The following is a 23,015-nucleotide window of genomic DNA, read 5'->3' on the forward strand; positions in this document are numbered from 1 at the left end:
GAGGAGGAGGGAAGGAATGTATATTTGATCTGATCCAAACCATTTTGTTGTTTCTGCTAAACTAAAAAAAAAAAAAAAAAAATCAATGGTTTGAACTGCTCTACACAAAAGAAGTTTGAGGGGGAAAGAGAGAAACGAGACCCCATTTCTCTCTCAAGACTCATTTGACCCTCTGACACCCCAGCCTGGGAGAAACTCACTTACGAAACCCAGCATTCAGAAATAAATCTAAAAAATAGCCCAAGCTGCCCCAAATTCAGGAGAAAAGCTGTTTATTTACTGTGTCTTCTCTTGCAGTGCCTGTGTGCTTGTGTCAGAGCATGCTCTGCATTGCCCACTGACCTACATTCCCTGGGACATGGAGCTGTGCCTCCCTGCTCCGGGGCTCGCTGGCACCCCTCGCCCCAGCCCTGCGCTCCTTCTCCACTGTTGCACCAGCTCTAACAGCAACACTATGCATAAGTGGATAATGTCTCGGGCCACTGAAGCATGCTTTTAAACGGATAGCCAGCCAAGTGTATATTAATTAAACTTAAAAGTTCTATTTATTGCCAAACACAGGGGGATTAGGCAGACAACAAGTGGCGGAAAGTACTCCAAAATGTTCTCACCCCTTTAATTACTGTGCTATAGTTAGCCCAGCAAGCTGATGTATAATCAACACTGCTGTACGCACTGTTTACAGCAAGCACTCAGGAGAAGCAAACTTCTTACTTCACAGCCTCTCTGAGCATCTGTGATGTTTGGAGGTGCAGGAGGAGCACAGAAGGCACCGAAGCCCCTTTTATTTACCCTGAGAGGCTGCTCGCCTCAGCAGCACCCTGCCGCGCTTGTCTGCCCCAGGCGCCCCGCTGCCAGCCCATGCTCCCCTCAGCAGCACTTTCAGTCCATCACACCAAAGCTCCTACAGCACCCAACGTGCAGTGAAGTAACAGAGATGCCATCGTGGAAGTTAATTACCATTGCACCACGGTTTGCTGCTGGCAGTTTTTAGACCTGGGCATCTTAGGAGTTTGAATTTATTTTATGCTTTGGTGTTCCGTGTGCTTACAGCTCATGCATTTCATAAGCAAGCTGAGCAGCCAAGCAGATCTGGACCCCCAAGAGTCTGATCCTATTCCCCTGCGTCTGTCACTGGGACCAACCCCTTGAATTCGGTGAGACCAGCACTAGATCCAGCAGTGTGACAACACTCAGTTCCTCTTAGGGCAGCTTACAAACCCTCACCAAAAGTGGATCTTCTTTATTAAAAATTAAGATTTAAAAAATCAGCAAAATATGGTAAAAATGTAACAACTCAGTTTGAAATAGCCCTACTCACACATACAACACACAGAGTTAACAGCACTGACCTCTGTGCTCCTCTGTTCCCCTATCTCCCAGCAGCGCCTCACAAGCAGTAGCATATTGCTGTCTCCTGCTACTCAACTTGGCTGCCTTCAGCACTGGCAGCTCATTTTCCGTCCCTGAATCCTCAAGCCCCCAGTTCCTTTCCAGGTGTTTTCATTGCAATAGCATGAAGAAGGAGACATGTGCACCCATTCGCAAGCAAGCAAAAAGAAAACCTTTCATCCTCTTGCATTTCCATAACTGGTCGCAATCCAAACAGCAACATGCATTTTCCACATGACCCTGAGCCTACGTTTCAAGAATCATACCCACTCCCAAGTATACAAATTTCCCAGTCTGGACAACCTGAACAATATGAGGAACTGCGGGCAAATGAAGTCACACTGAGCATGGGAAACAGCTGAGTAAATCACATTACAGCACCACTAAGTCTGCCACTACTGCCGCCCTTCTTACAAGCGGCCTGAGGCACCTTAATCATTTAGTACCTCCACACTCATATATTTAGAAGCTCTTTGGACAGCGCTCAGGTTTAACCTTCACAAAACAGCCCAACTTTGTCTTCCAGCATCTCAGAGTCTTCCTCACAATGCCCAGCAAGCCACTTCTCCACGGGACAGACTGAGGTGGAGGTATCAACACCTCCAGCTCCACACTTTGGGCTTCTTTGTAGGCAAGATAAGGTCTCTGACTGGCTACAAGCATCACCTGCGGAGTCATCTGCAAGCTTAGAGCTGCCAGAGCAGGGAGTACTTTGGCCATGATTTCTCGTCAGCAATACCACCTGTCATACTCCTCCTCCAAAGGCTCTGATGCTCAGACAGGGACCAGGATGTCTAAGGACTTCACAGTGATTCCAGAAAGGGAATTCAGCAGCTTCCACATCCCACAAACAGAATAACACAAGCCTTTTGAAGCAAAGCTGCTCAGAAGTTTTCTGACTGAAAAACACCAGTTCATTCCTTCCCAAGCAGTTGCTGCTTTCCCAAACTCAGCCAACACCTTAGCTTTCTGGGAACCTCGCTCCAGTTTTTGAAGGTGAGTCTTGGGGCTAGGGACACCAGTTCAGCACCCAAGGTCTCCTCTCCTGCAGAGCTACCCTGGAACCAGTGGTCTTGGGAGCTGCCGGCAGCAGCTCACTGGCAAGGCTGCGTTCCACCGTCCTGCCCATTGCACCGAGCAGCCGTAGCGCCTGCAGAGCCGCTGGAAATTCCTTCAGTCTTCCTTTGGTTTGCTTGCTCACACCACGTTTCAAAAAAATGGCATTTCTTCCAAACTGAAAACCCAATTTTTAGCCAGCTTTACCCTCGCTGTCTCTATCGATAATCTCTGGGCCAAAAGGCAAAATTTGTAAGCTTCTAAATTACTTTGAGACATATTAAAAATGCCCTAAGATGAACAGCTGGCAGATCAGCAAACTGAACCACCCCAAATTACACTGAATTTCATGTGTATGCATGTGTGTGCATGTACCGCCTCACAACCTGACGGCAAATGTTCCCTGTCATAGGACCAGCGTTGCATAAGTGGTATTAACACGCAGAATTGCTTTGTGTCTGCATCTGGCACAGCTTTTGCTGGACAGATGACTCATATTCATTCTGCTCTTAATTGCTGAGTCCTTTGAAGCAAATTCTTACGCTGTTCGTTCTTTCTGGGTAAAAGATTAATTTCTTTGTATATGGCGGTATGTTTTCACCTATCCGGCTGCCAGGTGTTGCTGTGACCCAGGTGGCAGTCCATCCTGCTCTGAATCTTGACTGTTTCACAGGTTTGCTAGGACAGTGTCGTGAAGGCACTTTGACATGCAGGAAGAAAGGCAGTTTGTCTTCTCCTTAGGGACTAGCAAGCACAAGGGTTGCCCCAAGGGTTGCTATATATGTGAGTGGTGATGTACTAAATGTACTCACTTCTCCCAGGGTTGTCTGCAATGAGGGTGGTGGTAATGGTAGATGTTATCAGCCTCAGGGTGTGAAGATGCAGATAGCCCCAGAAGACCTTCCTGAAGCATTCAGAAAGAGATTTTGCTCCCTGGGCACTGTGCCTGGCCAGAATGCCAAAGATACCAGGGGACCTCTTTATGCCTCATGCAAGTCTTCTCCTGAGCACAGCCCTGTGACCTGCAGACCCCCACAGCTGAGTTCAGCCTTTCTGCCCATCACCGTGGACTTGCTCAGGCATACGCACATGGTCTTTAGGTCCACAGTCCTTCTGTTTCCCCAGCAGTCACTCCTCCTGCTGGCATCTGGTTCCTTCGCAGCCCGTTCCCTGCCTTTTGTGTCATCTTCCATGCTGCTGCATCAGCCATGGCACAGCAGCCAGCTCCTTGCAGAGCCACCCCCAGACCCTGAGACCCCTGTCCCTGCTGCTCCTCAGGCCATTACAGAAGTGTCACTAACTGAAGGTGAGTAGGGCAACACGTGAGTCGCACGGCACCCAAGGCTGATCCAGCAGTTCCTGTAAGAGTGGTGGGCACTCTACAGTCTAGCGAAATAAAAAGTCCTGTGCAAATATATACACACAGTAATGCTGTCACTGATTTGCAGGTAAAACAGCAAAAGCACAGCTCCGCTTGTTTTGTGAGATTGAAGGGTGGCTTGAGATACGAATAAGTAGCTGGTTTATTCCTGGCTTCACCTCTAGGACCAATGCTCCCTGATACCGATATTTAAAGAAGCACTTTCTTCAGCCTGGCTACAATCCAGGGTGTGTGGTGTGGTGGGTTTTTTCTTCCTATGCTGGCTTCAAAGAAGCTGTGGGTGTCTGGGTGGGTGGGTTGAGTGACATATTAGTGAGGAAGCTTCCTCCCCTTTCAGAGCTACATGGAGAAGTCAGAAAGGCATCGTTTGAAAAAGTGACAGGCAGATCATGTTGGACTATTGCTGATGAAAAAGGGTTTAAATCCATCAAGAATCTTGAATTTGGAACTACACTGGTACAGAGAGCAGGGTGAAGTGAACTTCACTAACCTCTATAAATATTATCTGTCTTTTAATTTCAGATTTGCTCCTCGAAAAGCCTTTCAAAATGCACACTCCCTCCTTCCAGCTCCTGGCATCCAATCAAACTAGCTATCTAACAACAAGGAGCAGAGGAAGTCTGTCCTTCGTCTCCATTTACAAGTGAAAGATTCCCCCTTCCCTCCCGCCCACCCCCCCACCCTGGCTCTGAAGGTCTTCCAATTATCTCCTTTACCTGCCACATTAAAAAGTAAAGCATATGAGTTGCCAGAGATACGGAGTCTGAGGACAAGCCACTGTGGCAAAGCCATGACATTAGAACAGATGGAAAACTTCTCGGGAACAAAATGTGCACAAAAAAATGGGTTCTGGCTTTGAAGTGTATATTCACGGTGGGTGCTTTCATGTCTTTTGAAAAGCCCTAGCTCAAATCTGACCTACTTAGGCAACATTCTTATTTATGTCTCCAACTAAGGAGCTGTATATTTAGCAAATGAGAGGAAATCATCCTCCTGTCATGTTTATAGATTGGAGCAAACTTTGCTGTTTAATTCTTCAACAGATTTGTCTCCATAAAAGTGGATGTAATTTAAACACTGTTAAAAAAATCAATAAATTCCAGAAACTTAAGATAAATGGAATCATAATTTCAAATACATATATATAGATATTATATATGTACAGACATACATACAGAGAAAGAAAGAGAGAACATTTATTCAGTAGACTGCAGCTAAACCATATTTATTTAACTGGTTCAAGAGTAATGGGTAAGGCTGAGCAAAGGTGGAGAGCGAATCGTAAGACTTTGCCATTTTAATTGATGCTAAATGCTAACAAAATTCTGTAAGATACCGAGAAACAGAGAAAATCTTAACTCTTCATAGACTAGGTAGGCTTATCTGGACTAAAATGAAAAAAAAATATTAAAATGAGATTAAAAGATTCTTAAGTTCAAGAAACTGAATCTGAAAGGCAGCTCAGGAGGTCATCCAGTCCGTCTCTGCCTCTCAAAGGCAAGATGAATTAGACCCATGTTATTCTGAACTGGTATCTGTCTAACCTCCTAGGGTGGACATTTGGTATGTTTCCAAGCAGCCTATTTCCCCTTTTGCAATTATCACTAGTAGAAGGATCTTGCTGGCATATAAACTATTTCTCTCACTGAGGTTAAAACCCATTACCCCTTGTCCCAGTCGACAAAGAGGACAGATTCTTTCTGCTGTTCAGTCACCTTTCAAGACGCATTTCTTCTCTCTTCTTTAGTTAAGACAACCCCAATTTGTTCAATCTTCTCTCACAGATGATGTTTCTAGTTGATCACAAGCATGTCACCCTATTGAGTCACATCTCACATGTAACCTCTTCTAAGATGATCCACTCCAAGTCTGAGATACTTCTTTTCAAGGTAGCTGCTTTGCCAGTTGTCTACTGTCCTTGCATTAATGCCATTGAGTGTTCCTACCTCAACACAGCTGTCCCTTGCAGCCGTTCACATCCCAGTCTGTCCAGGCCACCCCTCTGCCTTCTCCAGGTAAATGTGCATTCTGGACCCATTCTCCACCCAGCCCGCAGCCCATCCCAACCTGCAAACGAAATGAGAACCCTCTGCTTTCCACCATCCCACCCACCCATTAATGAAAACATCGCAACACACCCTGGCCCAGCACAGATCTTAAAGCACTCTGCTCAAAATCCCCTTAAAGTTTCACAGTTAATCACTGGTAATTGCTTTCTGACTACAGCTTGCCAGCCAGCTGTGCACTAACCTAAGATGATAGTTTCTTCTGGTCCTGGTTTCTCCAGGTTGCATATTACAAACATATGTAAAACAGTATCAAAAACCTTATTAAAATCAGGACACGTGACACCCACTGCTTTTTTTCCTAGCTGCAAGGTCTGTTGCCTTGTCTCAGAAGGAAAAAAGAGATTGGTTTCAGATTATTTGCTCCTGACAAATCCATGCTGGCTGTTCTGTTCATATCCTTGCTATCTTTGAGGTGCTTACGATCGATTGTTTGATTGCTTGTTCCATGTATTGGCAGGTAGCTGACTTGACTACAAATCCCTGGATTCAGCTGCTTCTCCTTGCTACAGATAGACACCTTCTCTGCCCTTTTTCCATCCTCCAGCACCCCTTCTGTCCTCCATGACTTCTGGGGATTAACACTAAACTTTCTGGGATTGTTTCAGCCAGTTCTCTGACTCTCTTTACCCTGGGTTGAATTTCATAAGACCCAACGAATTAAAAAACATTTAGTTTACCTCGGCATTTTCTAATCTCATTTTTCTCTACTGTAGCCTAAACTATTATCCTGTACTCACTGGCAGCAATAAGCCTCCAATCACAGCTGAGCTTCTTAACGAACATTGATTCAAAAGCTGACAACACTATTTCAGATAACACTATTTACTGGGGGTGAATAATCTAGTCTTTCACAACCTTTTCAGGCTAAACATTTCAGAAGTTCTTAAGTGGTTTCTCAGCTACCTGATGCTCAAAGGCCCCCTTAATCTCCTAAATGGAAAGGAGTGCTTGGTGCCTTACAAAACCAAGCCCCTGGTTGAGGATCAGAGTTTGACAGAAATGGGGTATTTCAAGACAACTGTGAGTCTTCCTGATAAAAGCTGATCTGAAAATACCACAAGAATACTTACCATCTCACTGTTCCAGCTGAATGTGGAAGGACTGCGGTGCGCAGAAATGGAAATGCATCTTCAAAACGCTGCAAACCCCCATCCACATTTTCAGTGAGAGCTCCAAACCTTTCTTCTACAACCCAGCTATATGGCCTACCTTAAACTCTGCTTAATTCTCCCACCATGCCCTCCCAATTTTTTTACTTGTCTCTTTAATACCCGTTTAGAGAACACCTACAAATCCACTGATGAAATTTAAAAACCCAAAAGATACACTCTCCCTTAAAATGGATTAAAACAGTGTCAGCTCCCTTGAAGTTAATGAATGAATACTATTCCTTAGAGCTGTTTTTATTCCTTTTGATATCCTAAATGATGCTAAAGCAGAAAGGGTGAAGTAACTGAAATCCAGATATGTTAGTTTCTGCTCCATTAGGAAAAGGAAAAATCAATTTGGCAAAACATAAAAGAAGAAAATCAATAGGAAAAGAAATTTTATTTTCAGCCGAGGACTAAGAATATATTACAAACAATGGTGAGTGAAAATTATTCATTGATTTGTGTAACACCTTTTACAAGCCCAAAAAGTGCTCCAAAGAATTATAGATTATTTAAATCTAACGATCACTTACCACCAAAATGCACCAAAATTCTCTGGGGTGAAATGCACCTGTTAGGAAATTGCACTAGCAAACACTACACCGCAGCTTTAGGGCAAAATGCTTTATCTGAAGATGCATCAAGGGAAGTTTGAAAATGCAGAATGGAATTAACCAGGCTGGAATATGACCACGCTGCAACTATATTGATTTCAGTTTAAGCTTAAACTCATGGAAGATAGGTCCACCAGCCCATTAAACAAACTTTGGCTCTCAAAGTCCCTAAAATGCTCTTTGTCAGAAGCTGGGATAATATGCCAGAGAATGGGTCATTTTGTGTTTGCCCTATTCCTTCGCCTCTTTCCCTGGTCACTGTCAGAAACCTGATGACACCGGGCTAGATGGACCTTTGGTGTGACCTAGCATCGCTGCTCATAACTCCTGAGCTAATACGCTGGGCTGTGAGCTGCGGCGGTGCTGAAGCTAGTTCACCCTTGCATCTGTTGACTCGGTGGCAGGGCAGCCATCCCTGGCAGAAGGGCAGGTGGTGCAGCCGACAAGGCAGTCTTTTGTATTCTCCAGCATGAATCACCATACTTATCCGGAGGCATGCTAAATCCTCAATGTTAAGCACACATTAAGTTGTTTCAGGATATGGGCCACATTTATAGCACTGTCATTAGTAGCAAGGGCTCGCACTGCATAAAATTACACAAAGTACCTTTTGTACCTCAAGATGTACTTAGCAAGCAAACTCCTAGGGGCAGGGAATGTACAATCTCCTGTTTCTCTAAAGCACCTTATTCAATTACAGCAAAATAAAAATGATTTATAACAATCTATTAAAAATACAATTCAAATGACTTATCACTCCTGGGGTCCTGGGAATATACTCTAGGATTTGCCATTTAATTGTAAATCAAATCTAGCGGCCAGTACCTCGTGGTTTAGAGAAAGATGAAAACTAGTGATACACCTCACCAACTGCAAGTGCGGTATGTCTTGGGCAATACGGTCTTGGGTAATCAGCCGAGATATGACTAGGGGGAAGAGGAAATATAGAAGAAAGCGGCAGACGTCTCTCCTCCTTGCAGCCTACAACCTGTTCCAGCACAAGCAAGCTATTGGGCTGCAACAAGGCTTTTGCCATTGGTTAGATTCTCCTGTTGATGCTGTTTCTCCTTTCTCCAGAGATCAAACCACACTGCACCTCCTCCATCTAACCCCCTTCTCCCACAATCCTCAGGGCTATTTAACTACTTAGCAGGAACGAGCTACACCTGCACATCATCCATGTCAATCAACCCACCGCCTTCGAGGCAAGGCCACAGCTGCATGTTATCAATGCTAATCAACCCACTGCCTTCATTCCTCTACAGCAACCCAAGAAGTTCTTCCACTGATCAGGAAGTATCCACCACTCCAAAATCTGCTGCAGGGCAGGTGGGCAGGCACACCAAAAACACTTGCCATCACTGCCATCTCCCAGGGTGTTTCTTCCTCCCTCAGCTTTCTCTGGAAAAGCTTCTTGGGAAGATCAAAGTCCAAAATAGCAGCAAGACAGAGTAAAGAGCTTGCCTAAAAGGCCACAAGCTGGAAAGAGACCCACGGAGCATCTTGCACACATAGTCCTAACCAACCTGTGCTTCACAGGATGACCCAGAGCCTGGGGGGACCACTGAGTCTATGTGTGGTGTAGAAGCACTGCACCCGTTTCAGCCCACCCAGTTCAACAACTGAAGTCTACCTGTCCCTGTCCTAACAAAGACCAAGGAAAGGAAATGTAATAAGAAAATCTCAAATTGGAAACCTGGCCCTTCTCATCTTCAGAACAGCCAAGAGCTAGCACATAAGTCTGAATCAGCATAAAAATCAGAACAGACATCATGTGCATCAGAGGCATGCTCCATATCTGATAAAGATACTCCTAATTCTTACCATCATCAGACAGGGATGGAAACTATTTGCACCCTGGAACTGCCTGTTGTTGATAAAGCATGTTGATAAAGCTGTACTCAGAGGAACACCCAGGCCAGGAACTGGCCTATTTGGCCAATAAATTCTTTCCTCTGCTTTTCCTGACAGTCATATCTAGCAGCTTTTCTCATAAGCTGATAAAGCTGTACCTTGAAAACAATGTCAGAGCAGATGAGGGAGGTTTACTCCTTCCTACAAAGCCACTGAGAGCTATCACACAGCATGAGGCAGAAATCCACAACACACAGCTAGTCAGAGATGCCCTCAGCAGCTCAGATTAGTCAAGAACACAATACTTAAGAAAAAAAAAATTAAATGTAATATTGAATAGAATTTATATATATTTCTGCACGTGAAAAATGGCAGAGGCCTGGAGGAATACTACATTCCTTTTTGTTTTCACACTTTCATTCTACCAACCCTCAACTTGTTTCTATATTGCACTGCTCCTTCCCCCAGTTAATAAGCTTCATCCCCATGGCTGGGAGAACTCTTACCATCTTCCCTTCTTAAGGAAGATTCAAAGATAAAAGCCACTACTAGCATAAAATGTTGCACAACAAAATCAGCAATGCATTGCTTCGTATGGGTCTCCTTGGCCAGTTCCCTAGGGATCAGCAGAACACCAGTGACAAGTGATGCTCTTCCCACATTTGGATTTCCACATAGAATTCCTATGTAAACCCTCTAGTGCATAATACTGGCTCCAATTTTACCTTTTCCTCAGTGAGGACATGCTCTCTTCTAAACGGCTACCTTTTTTCAGAGAACTTTGTCTCTTGAGGCAACCTGTTCTTCAGTTATATTTGGCTGAAGCTGGTCAACCAGCCCAAAAGTCAATGAGAGGATAGCTGCACACCTCACCTCACCCACCATGCAACACAGAAACCTCATTTTCTGAGGAAATGAGGCTAAAAAACAAACAGTGGAGCCAGAATCTTCTGGTCGTTCACTCCCTATGAATCTAATGTTCATCTTTGTTACAACCTCCTTCTGACAGGAATTGCCTTTATCTGTGTTTTGTAAAGCTTTGAGCATATTGCCAGCACTTTAATAATAAAATATCACAGAGAACCATATATCTGAATATTATTATGCAGAAAATATGTGCATGTTCACACAGACAGCAGATGTATAAAAATATTGAATATGTAATTTAAGGCTGTATTTGTGTTTAAGTATGTAGGTCAAACATAGGGCAAAGTCTTTTCTATAACACGCAAAAACTACAAGTATACTGGACCAAAAGAAAGCACATAAACTCCTTTAATTCTGGATGCTAAAAGGTGCAAGTTCTAACTAGTATTTGGATGGGTGATTTCCCCAGGGAACCCCAGGTGTCCTGGGCACACGCCAAGCAGTTATTGCTGAGCACTGGGGTTGAGATTCACCTCACCTAACCTTAGCCATCTGTCTCCCTGTGGAGACTTGGGCACCTCCAGAGGGTGATACCTGGAAGGATGGAATGAATCACCCTACCCGAGTCTCACCACTGACTACAGAGGTGGCCCAGACTACTCACTCAGATAACCATGTAATTTTTGAATAACTACAGTTAGGTGAGATGAATGCCAAACCTGGTGAATATTAGCCTGCAAAAAACAAGTGAGTGGGAAGACTTCACATCACGGCTGGATGGGAATTAGAAAGAGCGAACCATAAACCCCAAATTCTCAGCTGCTACGCAGAAGCAAGAACTGGGTTATAATACCCAGTAACTTCTGCAACTGTGTGAAGGGGTCTTCATAAGAACCAAATAAACATCGCTAAGGCAACTAACATCAGCATTTTATATACATCTGCTGGCAGTGAAATTTTGACGTATACTCTCTATAGCCTTCAGTTACTGGAAAATGGTGATTATTGCCAGAAAATGGCAGAAGAGCGATTTCTACTTGGTACTGATTTGGGTAACTCCCCTTTACCCACCACGAAAATCAGAATGAAGACCCAGAGGGAAAAAACCAAACAAATCCACACAACCTGAGCTGGACTCTGCAGCAGCCAGCTCTAATTGCTCTACCTCCCCACTGTGTTTCAGGCACAAAGGGTCACACACATGACCCACTGGGCAGTGGGTTTAAAAATTGCAACTTACCCACTCATTTCTGCAACTGAATTTGTTGGCTTTAGAGTAATTCTATTGGTTTAGAAGTTCTACTTCCCATTAGTGCTATCGACCATGAGATACTGTTAGAGGGGTTTTGTGTGCTTTTTTTTTTTACTTTCTCTGGCTGGAACACAGCTTATCCCCATGTCCATTAAATATACATTTGAACAGCATTTCCACCTGCACTTTGTCACCTTGGGTTCTCAAGGGGTGTACCTCCACTTGGCTCTGAGCTCAAGGGCGCCCTTGATATCAGCCTGAGAGTGCCAACAGGCATGCTAATGCCCATTTGAAATAGTTTTTCCTTTGCCTCAGATGTTTCCATGCACTCAACGAATAAAAAGTCTCTGCTTTGCTCCGTCTGCGGTGCTGTCGGACGACCTCACCTCATTCTGTCAGTGAGCTACAGTTGCTTTCAGGCACCTCCTAGACTTTGCTTCTCTTCCTGGAGTGTATTGTCCCCCCTCCCCCCACTTTAAGATCCAAGTTAGCAAAAGGCTGTGTATGTATTGATCTAAGCTCACCTTCTTGTAGGCACTCACCCCACTGCTGTTAATACTGCATTCCTTTTCAAAATGTCCATGTTCCCTGGAAAATTAGAAACACCCTGTAATTACGACCTGCTTCTGAACAAGAAAGAACTAAGCTGTAAAGTGGGAACAAAAAGCTGAATTCTCTGCAAATGAAACTTTGGCGATAAAGATAATTTTTTCCTCTGCTGTCAGTAAGAGGTGTCTATATGGGTCACTGAAGAGGTTCTTTACTGGGAATAAGTTAAATTCAGCATCTACCATCTTGTCCTGTGGGTGAAGCATGCTATCTCAAATACGCAATACAGCCCAAACTGGGTGTCATCTTTTTTAAACTTTCTTTTTTTATGAATCACTTCCAAGTCTTGGTGGTAGGACATCAAGACAGGCAGTTCCTCAACAAAGAACTGACATGAGAACAAAAGCTATTCCTGAAGAGTTCCCAAAATAAAAGTGAGATAGATGAGTGAGGAAAAGTTGCATGGGTGTTTCTTCTAACAAGAACATGGTCAGAAAAGAGATATCAGAAAATGTAGATTCATTAAAACCAAAATGCCTCACAAAATTGTCAGTTTTGCAGAAATGTGTTTTAGGGAAAAAACACAAGGCTCCAACATTGTGAATATGTCAGGTTTGGACACCTTCACAGATAACAGTGTCAACGTTTCATCTTAAAATTACTTCCCATTTTAAATATACTTGTATATTTTACATTCCAGTCCCATACTGCATAGCAAAACCAGCACAGTTGAGTCAGAGTGAATCCTTGCTAGAATCCTCCTCTGTCAGAAGGAATTTCAAAATTTGGGACTTTCCTTCTGAACTGAACCCAAGGTAAATTTCAAACTCTTGAAATCCTTTGGAAAATGGAATTCCCATTCCTTGCCCAACACTGCTTTAGAACTCAGCCCTCGGTCAACAGCTAAGTCACGCTTTGGGAGATGCTAGTGTCCTTCTGAAAGATGGCTCCTGCTCGGCTTCCCTTTTCAATGGCATCTGGTGAGGGCTGCCTTGCCATATATCTAGACAAAACTTGCTGAGCAGTTGCCCTGAAAAACTACAAATAGTTAAGTACTTGGCCATATTCTGGATCCTGGGCAATATCTTTCCATATAATTATTTCTGCTGTTGTCATTAGCTCCAGCACTCTCACTATTTATTACCATAGGTATTTTGAGACTCATAAAAATGTGATCTTACTCAAGGCTTAAGCAACACATGAAATAAATCAGCAGCACTGAACATTGGCTGACACTGGATGAAACCTGGCTGGGAACAGCTGGATTGCTCTCTTGACTAAATATTTACAAAAGCCATGATTATATCACTGAGTGACACTGTGTGAATATAACAATTTATCAATCATCATGTTTAACTCAAATCCCTGCAGGAGGGGATGGCATTCTCACTTAACAATAAGTATCTACTGTATGCTAATTAAGTGACTTATTCTGCAGCTAAGGTTACTTCAGGGATATGTGGGCTTTTTAACTACCCATTTCCTAAGCACCGCTATTACTTCAGAGGCACAGAAAACACAGAGTTCAGCTGGGCTGTCACTTGCACCAGCAGCCATCCAGTAACACCGCTGGAATTACTTGGGGCACATGCTGGAGCAGGGGGCCAGCACAAACCAGTGCACAGAGTTTATTTTGTTTTCCACGCTTCCCCCGCTGTTCCCCTGCCTGCTGCAGGGTGCCCACAGGTGGGGAGTACCCTGCCAGCCCCCCACCACCATGGGACCTGCTTCCCACCAGCCCCAGTCAGTTTGGTCTCCTGCCCTTGCACGTCCCCTCCCAAGCAGCTGGCAGCAGTCACAGTGCTGGCTGGCAGTCGCGTGTCCAAGCTGAAACACCCGTGTCCCTAGGAAAGGCTTCCTGAGTTTCCTCACCCTACATTCACCAGATCGGGCACAGCTGAGTGTTCGTTGGCCCTGAAAATGGCTGAAGTTTCACCTCGTACCATGAGGCTCTACAGCACCAGACCCAGCCTTGCTGACAGCATCCACACAAGTCTCCCTGAGCAGGGCGTGCAGGACGACTTGCCTCCCCGCCAGCCGTAAGCCTAGCACGGCTCCGTCAGAGCTGCTCAGCACTGGCTGGGTGATGCTAAACCTGTACCTCCCAAAAAGGTCACTGCCTGCCGAATACAAGCCTACCTGCTGCCAGGAGAGAAGGGCTGGAACGTGAAGAGGTCAGCTTTGCCAAACTGCAGCATTGCCAGGGAGCCTGAGGATCAGGTTCGTACAGAGCGGAGCAGCAAGCGGACCCGATCAGAGCATCAGGAGGAGAAGGTTTCCTTGAAGATAAAGCACATGTCACACTGATAGGAAACGTGTATTCGGGCACCAGAAACCACTACCACATGGCAGGAGCTTTTTATAAAATCTTCCACCTGCTGCTTCATGCCAGATTAACTCTCATGCACCAGCAATGGCACGAGCAGTTCAGCTACCTTACTGTCACACTCAGATTACAGGTTTTAGCACAATGCAAGAGAAAGCACCAGTCTCCCCTCTGCCAGTCCCACAGCACAGACACTTTAAAAAGTTTTTCTTCAAAACGTCACACAAGTACGTGGGTAGTGCAGGTTTGTGTGGATCCCTGGCTAACATTCAAAATTTACAGGCGGCATCCATGGCTCACCTCTGGAAACTGCTTTTAAATCTTGCCTTTCTTTCCAGGAATCATTGTTCAAAAAGAAGAAGAAGTTTGGGGTGATGAAGTCTGTGCACCCTTGAGAGCTTGAAAAGAACGTTTCCCTCACAGGGATCTTAGAGAGAGATTTTTTTTCTTCCCATTTTGTACGTGTTGAGAGTCTGCATAATAATTGTATTTTAGCCTTTGGAGCTCATCTGCCACCAAAGGGGAAAATTCACCTTCTTCTTTCTACCTACAGAGAGGTTTATAAATCAGTAAGCACACAGACATGGGAGCACGGGACTTGGTCGCCCTTCCAGGAGCCCTTAATGGCTCAGACAATCACAGCAAGCGCTCTTTTCAGAAACACGAGGAGGGGGGTGAGAAGTTACGATAAATTTAGTTTTCTTTTGAAGTTAATAACCTCCTACAAAGGCTTTTGGTAAAACACAGACACCTTAACATTTCTTTTCCTTTCAAACAATTTTTTCCTCTATTTTTCCCTCAGATGGTAAAATCTGAGGAAACCTGTCTCTTCAGAAGTAACTGCTTTGTGCAAATGACATCAGCAGACCACGAGGTTACCACTGGTAAGCTGGCACCCTGAGGGGGATAAAATGAAATCTCTTATCAGCCTACTTGCTCCTCTTCTTTTCAACATTTGGTACCTTTTGTAATATGCAAAGCAAAAGAGATGTTTTGCTCCCCTTGATTTTTTTCCACCTTTCCCCACCCCCCACCCCTCAGGAGAAGGAACAATATATTTGACTGGTTTCCCCAAAGTCTCAGCTGCTGCTTCAGGTCTGTCTGGTAACTCATTCAGAGGTGGATGATTTAGACCGCCTCCTCTTTCTCCCTCACAACAGACCTTCTCTCACCCACCACTGGGTTCTCCAGAGGCTTTTGAAGGCAGTTTGAAAACCCAAGGAAGCTTGCGTCCGAGGTCTTCCCAGAGGAAGAACACCTCCACAAATGTGGTGAATGTCAGCTTTTACAAACTCCTCCTACCACAGCCAAGACGCTGCTTTCTTGACTTCAAAACTGTGGCAGATACAACCTCTTATCAGTTTCCCAGTGTGGACAGATAACCTGTCGTAACTTGGCTCCTTCAGGCCTCTCAGGTCAGAACGTTTCAGAGGCAGAGACTGTTGGCGTGGAAGGGAGACGGCAAGCAGAAGACAATGGGTGAATCCACGGGAAAGTGGCCACAGCATAAGGAGACTCCCTTCCCTGTATGGGGTCTCCAACAGGTGGAGTCAGTATGGCCGCTACCTACAAAAGCAGGGGACTCGCCTAAAAGGTGAAAGCTCCAAGGGAAGATGGCAAGAGGGAGGGTTTGTTGCAGGAAAACACCTGAAATGGTGAACCTAACACAACACACTTTGCCATGGAGCGAGTCCTGGTTTACCAGCCATTAGCCTCAGGAGAGGAGATGGGGGATAAGGACTTTCTGCATACGTTTTTAACAAGCCTCACGCATCCAGTAAGCACATTCTTCTGCCTCAATGCACCCGGCAAAGTCAAACAGCTTGTTAAAAGAAGCAACCAGGAAAGGCTAAGCAGTAACAAGCATGAGAGTCCCTGGGGAGGTGGGGGGTAAAAGTCTTTGCTGGAGACTAGCTGTCTTCATGCTAAGAACAGTTTAATCTTTCTTAAGCTAAGCTTAGAAACAAAGATGATAAATCACTGCAGGATCTTGAGTCAGGAGTACAGCAGGGGAGACTGGATGTCATCAGGAGGATTGCTCACATACTGTCACAGGCAGCCCCTCAGCAGGTGAGGGAATATGTGGAAGCAGGGAGAGAATGCTAGCCCAAGGTGTGGTGGAAGAGAACTTCGAAAAACCTGCAAAGGAATATTAAAGGTTAAGGAGCAGAACTATACACACGTATCTCTATTGCTTTTACAGTTTTTATAAACTGTGTTAAAAAAGAGATGTGTATTTTCCTGTATGAATGAAATAATGAGAACAAGGCACATTTTCTTTTTGAAGAAACTATTTCTGAGTCAATACACCCACCTGACATCACTCGACACTTGCAGAGCAGAAGATGCCTGTATCCCAGTGCGGACTCTGAGAATACCCAGCGGTTCTCCCAAGGGAGAGGCGCAGAAAGCCAGGCCTGGTTTAGGAGCCGTCAGTCAGTGAAGGACAAGAAAAGGTGTCAGCCACCTTGTAAGTGTGACAAGGGGAGGAAAGTGGGCTGAGAGGTGAATGGGTAACTTCAACACATGACAGAGACATGATAGAAAGGCATAAGGGATGAGATAGCGAAGACACTGTTTTCTGAAGGTTGACACAATTTAAAACAGAGTAAGTTCAGTCAAATGTTTATCATAGTCTCTCGAGGAACCTCCACTGTTCCTGTTTATTAATTTTAATGGGATGGTATCTGCAGCTCCCAGTCAGAACCAAGGCTCCCCTGACACATGCATGACAAGAGGATGGGGCCCTGCCATGCACAGCGTATAGAGAAGGAAGATAAATAGCGCATCAAGAATAAAGCAGCAGGATAAAACTGTCTACATGAGTTTTGGAGCCTTTGAGGGTCCAAATTTTCTTTTGCAGGGAATTATTCTGTTCCAAAAAAAACCTGCCTTCATCCCAAACAAAGCCAAATACCACATTTGAAATTTCCCAAGCAGAAAAAAAAAAAAACCCCACAATATAGTGTTGGTTACAAATATATCTTCAAACCAAGTACATCTCAAATTGCATTCTGGAAAGTGTACGTTTCAATTAATCCATGCATCCTGGCTCGCCTGAGCAGTTCCATGTACACGCATACACACAACTGCAGTTTTTAAAAATATAAATAGACATACATCCCCACCTGCCTCTCTGTTTTGCTGCAGCTGTGTCCTCTTTATGTTTCCCCAAGAAATCATGTTTTGACAAAAAAATATTCCCCACCCCCAGCAGCCTGCCTTGAGGCTGTGAAGAAACCCATGGATGCAACAGGAATTAAGCCAACAGTGTTCGAGAGACACCTGGGAGAGGGACGTAGGACGTGTCCCTAAAGCTTGGAGCGTACAGCGCTGACAGGCGCAGGCTGTCAGTCTGCTCCTGGCAGGTTTTATCTTTTCTGATGGCAACATGAAGGAGGAGATGAAGATGTGGGACTGATGTCCCCTAGTTGTAACTCCCTGGAAGCCCAGCATCCAGCCTCCCTTTATACTCAGTGGAGAGTGCGCGCTGCCTCCAGAGGAGGACTCATTCCTTCCGAAGACGGATACGTGAGGCAGACGGGATGAGTTGCCCTCTCCGCAGAGACAGTCCCCTCACCACTGCAGAGGGGCCTCAGACTGTGAGCCTGGATTTTATGCCTGTTACAAGCCAGATGAGATGAACCCCTCCCAAAGCAACTCTTCCAAAGCAGTGTCACTACCATCTAAGGATGACCCAGCTCAGCCCTCTATTCCACCAGTATCCACCACTGCATCTTTCTGCCTCAGTTTTGTATCGCCCAGCAGAGAACGAGTTAGTTTACAGCACTGAGAAGTGTGAAGCCTCTGTTGAAAAGCTGCCTGTGCCAAAACTGCACCCCATTTTTGCATGATTAATTACTGAGCTTTTCATTCTGGTTACTACATCACCAAGAAGTCATATTCTGACCAAAACACATCACTTTTTAAACCTACAAGACAGCTTCCTTGTTTTAACAGCAAAGTTGTGCCCAACCTGCCAAGGTTTGAGTATAGTTTCATCATTTATCACCACATGTCAAGCACTGGCAAATCTTTGTGGTAAGAATTAAAATAATTCCCATTTTTCTCCTGTCCTTCACCATAGGTCTGTCACACATTCGGAAACGCTGGCAAGGGAATCAGGGTTAGTGTATTTCTTTACAGAGGTACGAGTTGCTAGGAATACATTAAATAACCCAGTTTAATTTTACAAGTGCTGGTCATATTCTTTGATATTTTCCACTTCAGGGACCATCTGGTTTCCTCAAGTCCAGTAAAGTAATTTTTTTTAATCTTCGTGAATGCCAAAGGATTAAAAGATGGATTCAGAGATTAGGAGGTAGGTAACCCTAGTGGATACAGCACCAGAAAGCCTGTCTTCCACGGTGAGCCCTGCCAGTGAGCTGCTCTGTGGCCTTGCACAAATCACTTCACCTCTCTGGTACTTCTGTTTTCTCATCAATATTTTTGTCTGCTTAAGTGTGTGGTTTCTGAGGCAGCTCCTGTGGGTTTGTACAGTGCCTGACAGTATAGGATCCCAGCATCAAGTGGACTGACACCATAATACAAAAATGCAGACAGAAAATTTGGGAAATACAGGGATTTGAAAGGCAATGTCTGCAATGTAATTCTAAACCTCTGATGCTGTTGGGGTCTTCAGATCTCCAGGCTCTGAAGGTGTAGCAGATTTTTAAAGGAATAAATGCCTGTCATGGATCATAACAGGGAAAAATGTACTCATCTATGTTTTTATGACTGGCCTCTATTCTGCTTGGCTTGGTTATGTTTAATACCTGTGGAGCAGGTAATTTTAATAAATAAAAAAAGAGAGAAAGGGAGAAAGTGTCAGCATGCGCCTGGGTATGGAGTTATTGAGAACAGGAGTGCAAATGTGTCAGGGAAATCCCCAGTGATCCAAAAGGGAATGCAAGTAGCTTTGCAAGCAGCAGAAGCAAGCTGCAATAATTGTACAAGGGTCTTAGCTTTGCAGAAAGATTTTCATTTTTCAAACTGTAAATCAAACCAAATTAAATCAAGCCTACAGTTCTACAGCACCTTTCATAGTGGGCTCCCAAGGCACTTCACACAGAAGGCAAAGGCGCTCAAGTGTTTACGAATGCAGCAGGTCAGAGGAGCGTGCCTGGGGCCGAGGGGCAAAGGCTGGGCACGCAGCAGCACCCAGAGGTGGCACAGCCTGAGGTCCCTGTGCCACCACCACAACAGGCTTGGTGCTTCTGCAGGGAGGGGAAAGCCAGGTGACACCAGGCCCAATGGGGCCACAACATGCAGACCCATACGTGAGATGCAAGGTGCTCGTAATCTGTACCATGTGTTCTCAGGGCTTCTTAAAATACAAATTCGAGCAAGATGATAACAGAAGAGCTGGTTAGCTGCTCCACAAGGGCCAACACAGAGGGAGAGGAGAGGCATTTCATCCTTAACTACAGGGCACAGCTTTAGTGCAAGAAAAGGATGCCCTAAAATTGCACCAGCGTATGCAGCCCGGTGCCTGCAGCCGGCAGCTCCCACGTTTTGGGACACAGCCTCTCAGCAGCCCACTCAGCAGGAGCAGCAAACACCACAGCCCTTCCCTGGCACCGCTGTGGGAAAGGCAGCAGGCTGACGTGTCCCCTCAGCCATACCCAGACCTCAGGCCACCCGCTAGACCAGACTGGATGGAAATACAGGTACAGCACCACCCAGGCAGTGAAACCTTCAGCTGCCATGACACAGCTCTCTTTGCACCAAGATAAGGATCAAAAAAGCTCTTGGGTGCAAAACCGCTCAAATCCTTTCACCAGTGACTCTAGGCAGGCTCACCTTTCTAAGGTAAATTTCATCTCTGCTAATCCTATCAGTTAATATTGAAATCAAATACAATACAGTATTTGATATGACAGTCTCCTTATGAAGTCAGCTGCAGTATTTTTTATTTGCATACGATTTAATTACATTTTCATTCCAGGTCTTCCATTCTGTGTATTGTGGGCAAAAGCACATAAATTCTGTATGAGTCCAATGCTGAGAGAGATTATAAAACTTCGAATAATGCTGCAATGTTAAGAAATAAGGAAGAGACATATTGCTGTTTTAGGAATGAGGCTTCAGGATGGTGGGAATAAACAGCACAGTCCCATTACTGAAAGATACAGAGCAACAGTTCAGCTGCCCATATAATATTCCAGATAGCCACAGCTTTTTTCTGTAAGATACTATACATTATTTACAGGCTTGATCTAACCCAATATTTAAGGAGAAAAAGTTCAAAAAGAACAGAACAGCAGGTCACCTCGGTCCCAGACAACATGCAACTATGGCATTGCTAAACCTGCTGTCTGTGTTTCCAAGAAGTAGGCTGTGTGTATGGGGTTATCTTTGCCCTGGGTTCTCCACCACGCATGTTTGCTCTGTAACAGTCCTGCTCCCAGATTAACAAGGCATGTTGGAAACCATAAAGATGTTCTGCATAGTCAGAACGGAAAATACAACGTTTGTAATAAAAGGAAACAGCCGAGCAAACAGTTGGATTCTGTGCGTCAGTGACCATTATTTATGGTCGCTAGTTGTGAAAAGTGTTCAGACCTCTCAGAGCCGAACACTTGCTTATTAGCTGAAGGCACACACACAACTCTCAAGTGCAAAGTAATATCCCAAGCCACTTGTAAATAGTAGCACATAATACAGAATAACTTCACTCTTTGTCATACCAATTGTAGCCATCAAGCGGGAGCTTGATGGAACAGCTGCGAGAAAGTGGTGATAAGGAGAAGCCCCTAGTTGTTTTGCACACATGGGGAAGGTTTTGTGCAGACCTGGGATGCCAAATAGGTTCCCAGACCCAGTCACTCATGTCCTCAAATCCTGACACGAAAAGTTACTACTCAACTACATTTTTCTTTAAAAAAAAAGGTCTGAACTTGTTTTATGACACAACATGTTACTCATTTCTCTACCACATCAGAAAATGTTAAGAGAAGGAAAATGCTGCATTCTTATATATTCCATTGAAACAATGGAATGGGTGATGGGAAATAGTCCTGGTCTTCTAAATGATGAAGATTTTTTCTTGTTCCTGGATTTTGTTCCTAGCCAAGTTCATGATTTCACAGCATTTGCTGCCTTAGTTTACCCATCAATAGTCTGGGTATAATGATATTGCCGCTTCTTAATTCAGAGTTCATGTTTTCACAGTGAGCTGAGACAAACAGCAGGTGCTTTACGAATGTAAAATATTGACTTTTCTCCCCCCAGTCTGTGCAAGGTCTACAACATTACACAGTAGCTAACACACTGCTTGAACATAGCATAAACTTCCTTCTTTTCTGTAGCAACAGGACATTCAAAAAGAAAGAGATCTGCAGACAAAACCAACTCAAACAGGGCTGCTTGCCTACGAAGAATGGGAATGAAAAGCTAATTTTGGTTATTTTAGCATTAAAATGTTTCTGTCGTGACAACCCTTGACTCACATTGGTCATTGGTCAGCACCTCTTGCATGGCATGGCAAAATTAAGCTTTCTGTCTTTGTAAAATTTAAAGGGAATATAGTGTCTCCTGTTCCTTCATGATCACTTAAAAAGAAGTTAAAGTCATAATATGAAAACCCAAGTATTTATCCTTGAAAACAACTTTTTTTCATGCCAGAGTTTAAAATTATTTGAAGTCCGCGCTACACTGTGCAAAGCTTTCAGTGTTAATGTTTCACTAGTGCTGGCTGCATTTCCTTCAGTGCTGAAATTGTGAATACATGGAAACAGAAAAAAGGAGGCAACACTTTTCTCTGGATTAGCCCTTTCTATAATGCACATGAAGGTTTTAAAAAGTTCAGGACCAAATTTGGAAAACTGCTGCTTCCTCTGAGAAGAAGGAAAGAACTGATTAAGACACGAATATGGAATAATTCCAATTAATGATGTATTTAAAAGATGTGAATAGCAGGTTTTTAAGTGGTAAGTGGTTTTCTTTGGAAGAAAACCCACAGTCTTGTATTTTTTCAACATCAGAACAGTTTTTCTTCCCATTTTGAACACTTCACATTCCTTTTCTGGAGCTATAATTTTAGCCTTCTATAAAGACAGTATCAAGAAACTCCTCTTCTCACGCACACAGGCATCTCAACTGAGATAGTCACCAAGCAGATATGTGCTAAACATAGGCAAGGCAGCACAACCCTCCAGTGCAAACACGTACACACACACACACAGAGAAATGTTTCAATAGAAAAGGTAAAGGAAATACTTATTTTACAAAATAAGTTGATAGGCTAAGCAGTTCATGCTCATTAATACTTGTAAGCATTTTTTGCACTGTACCTGCAGGTAGGATCATAGTAAAGAAAGAAGTAACTACTCTAGGTACTAAGGTAAGTGGCTTTCCAACAGCCTGAGAGGGTTATGCAAACCCATCAGGGTCCTTATATGTATATTCGCATGGCTGAAGCCCATGTTCAAGGAGGCTTCACAGCTCTTGCTACCCAAACCATCCAGAGAAATACTATAAATGTTTCAGACAAAGGCTGATAA

The sequence above is a fragment of the Falco naumanni genome, chromosome 6 (genome assembly GCF_017639655.2).
Source record: "Falco naumanni isolate bFalNau1 chromosome 6, bFalNau1.pat, whole genome shotgun sequence".
NCBI lineage: Eukaryota > Metazoa > Chordata > Aves > Falconiformes > Falconidae > Falco > Falco naumanni.